The sequence below is a fragment of the Babylonia areolata genome, chromosome 28 (genome assembly GCF_041734735.1).
Source record: "Babylonia areolata isolate BAREFJ2019XMU chromosome 28, ASM4173473v1, whole genome shotgun sequence".
NCBI lineage: Eukaryota > Metazoa > Mollusca > Gastropoda > Neogastropoda > Buccinidae > Babylonia > Babylonia areolata.
Window position 1 is genome coordinate 18,371,285 of NC_134903.1, and position 2,500 is coordinate 18,373,784.

Consider the following 2,500-nt stretch of genomic DNA (forward strand, 5'->3'; position numbering starts at 1 on the left):
ACTCTCCCTTTCCCCCCATCTCCACCGTCTTACTCTCCCTTTTCCCCCCATCTCCACCGTCTTACTCTCCCTTCCCCCCCCATCTCCACCGTCTTACTCTCCCTTTCCCCCCATCTCCACCGTCTTACTCTCCCTTTCCCCCCATCTCCCCCAACTCTCCCGTTCCCCCCATCTCCACCGTCTTACTCTCCCTTTCCCCCCCATCTCCCCCAACTCTCCCTTTCCCCCCATCTCCACCGTCTTACTCTCCCTTTCCCCCCCATCTCCACCGTCTTACTCTCCCTTCCCCCCCATCTCCACCGTCTTACTCTCCCTTCCCCCCATCTCCACCGTCAAATACAACAGTTTCACACATTGCGCGCATACATGCGCACGCACGGACACACATACTCGCACAACACAACGCTGACACACACGGCAACGTGAAGTAGACGTCACAATCTATCATTCTAACTTTGTAATAAGCGGGACAGTCATCTGTCTTTGCCCAGGTCGTACGACCGCTGACATCCGCAGCAAACCATCGGAGTCAATTCCCATTGGCTGCAACTACCAAAGGCAGTCCATCCAGTGCATCCCAGGTTGCAACTTGTCATCACGGCTGTGGACTGTCCGTGTTAGTGCCAAGCCTGGACGGAAGTGTATCAATCTCTCCTGCCTGTCTCTCTCTCTCTCTCTCTCTCTCTCTCTCTCTCTCTCTCTCTCTCTGTCAAGTTCTCCTCGCTGATTGCATACAGTCTACGCTTTTGTCTTGCGGGAGGGGGGGTGGGGGGGTGGGATTTGTGGGATGGGGAGGGGTGGGGGGAGGGGGTGACAGAATGACAAAGAGAGACAGAGAGACAGTGGGAGAGAGAGGGGGCAGGGTGGGGGGTGGGAGGGAAGGGGGGCCGGGGGGGGGGGCGGGGGGGGACAAGAAACGTTTACTTTGTCAGTGTGTGTTGGGATGTACTGGTACACGTTTCTGTTTTCGCATGTGTGTGTAGATTGACCAGGTGTGTTGCTCTGTTTTGATGTAAGCTTTTCTTCTTCAAAAGTGTAAGTAGTAGTAGTAGCAGTAGTAGTAGCAGTAGTACCATTTCAAAGTAAAATGAATAAGCGGTGTGTGTGTGTGTGTGTGTGTGTGTGTGTGTCAGTGTGCGCGCACGCGCGCGCTATCTGTTCACTGTTGCACCCATTATGTAAAATATTCTTCTTTAATTGTGTCATTGTAATTTTCACGTAAACTCTTTAATACTAAACATGTACAGCCTCTCTCTGAATTAAGTGTACATGTTTTTGTCATGTTTGTATTGTAGTTAGCTTTTCTTGGGAAAGGATGAGGGTGACTTTCCTTTTTGACTCACTTGTGTAAACAAAGTGAGTCTATGTTTTAACCCGGTGTTCGGTTGTCTGTGTGTGTGTGTGTGTGTGTGTGTGTGTGTGTGTGTGTGTGTGTGTGTGTGTCCGTGGTAAACTTTAACATTGACATTTTCTCTGCAACTACTTTGTCAGTTGACACCAAATTTGGCATAAAAATAGGAAAAATTCAGTTCTGTCCAGTCATCTTGTTTAAAACAATATTGCGCTTCTGGGATGGGCACAAAAAAATTAAAAAAATGAAGCCTAATTATATGCAAACTGCATTTACTGTTATATTTATATTTTTTGCATTCTCTAAACTTGGCACTTTGATCTGATATTCTGACCCAACAGATAGAGCAGTCATTATTATCATTTTTGGCTCAAACAGGAACTTCTTTTGCTAAGCATGGAAGCTTTATTTATTTTGCAAACGTTTTGGTGCAGATAGAAAAAAAGGGAAATTACTATGTAATGCTAGTGGAGTTACATTTTGAAACAAGAGAGGCAAGGCCTTCAAGACTCACTTGTGATGCACTTTTTTTTTAAATGCAAGCTTTTTATGTATTGAGTATAATTTCAAAATGTAATGTTTAAGATGAGAAAGATCAGTTTAAAGCAAACTAAGTTCCAAGCAGAGTAATTTCCCTTGTTTTACTGCCTACACCAAAACGTTTGCAATAAATAAGACTTCCACGCTCAGCAAAAGAAGTTCCTGTTTGAACAAAAAATGATAATAATGATAGATCTTTGGTTGGGTCGAATATCAGATCAAAGTGCCAAGTTTAGAGAATACAAAAAATATAAATATAACAGTAAATGCATTATACTCACTACATAAAAAGCTTGGATTTTTTAAAAAGTGTATCACAAGTGAGTCTTGAAGGCCTTGCCTTTTTTTTTTCTTTTTTTTTTAACAGAAGCTGTTTTTGTTGCCTTAATTGTTGTTGCTGTTTTCTCCTCATATCAACAACGATAAAATTAATATATTATTCGAAATACAGGCCAGGGGTGAATCCGTGTATATGTGTTTGATTTATCATTACGTACACTTATACCTTGTCTATACTGAACTGAATATTATGAAGTTTGTTTTGATATTTTGCCACATATTATATATTTCATAGTTTAGACAGAAAGAATGCCGAAGAGAAGAAAACAA

General features: G+C 42.9%; 1 long non-coding RNA gene across 1 annotated transcript in view; it reads left to right on the top strand.

Moving 5' to 3' along the window:
• Nucleotides 1-918: 918 nt before the first annotated feature.
• Nucleotides 919-2,500, top strand: part of LOC143302097 (uncharacterized) — a 10,142-nt gene continuing 8,560 nt past the window's right edge. The window contains exon 1 of the long non-coding RNA XR_013057878.1: nucleotides 919-1,035. This is a non-coding gene — a long non-coding RNA (uncharacterized LOC143302097). The remainder of the gene's footprint in view (nucleotides 1,036-2,500) is intronic.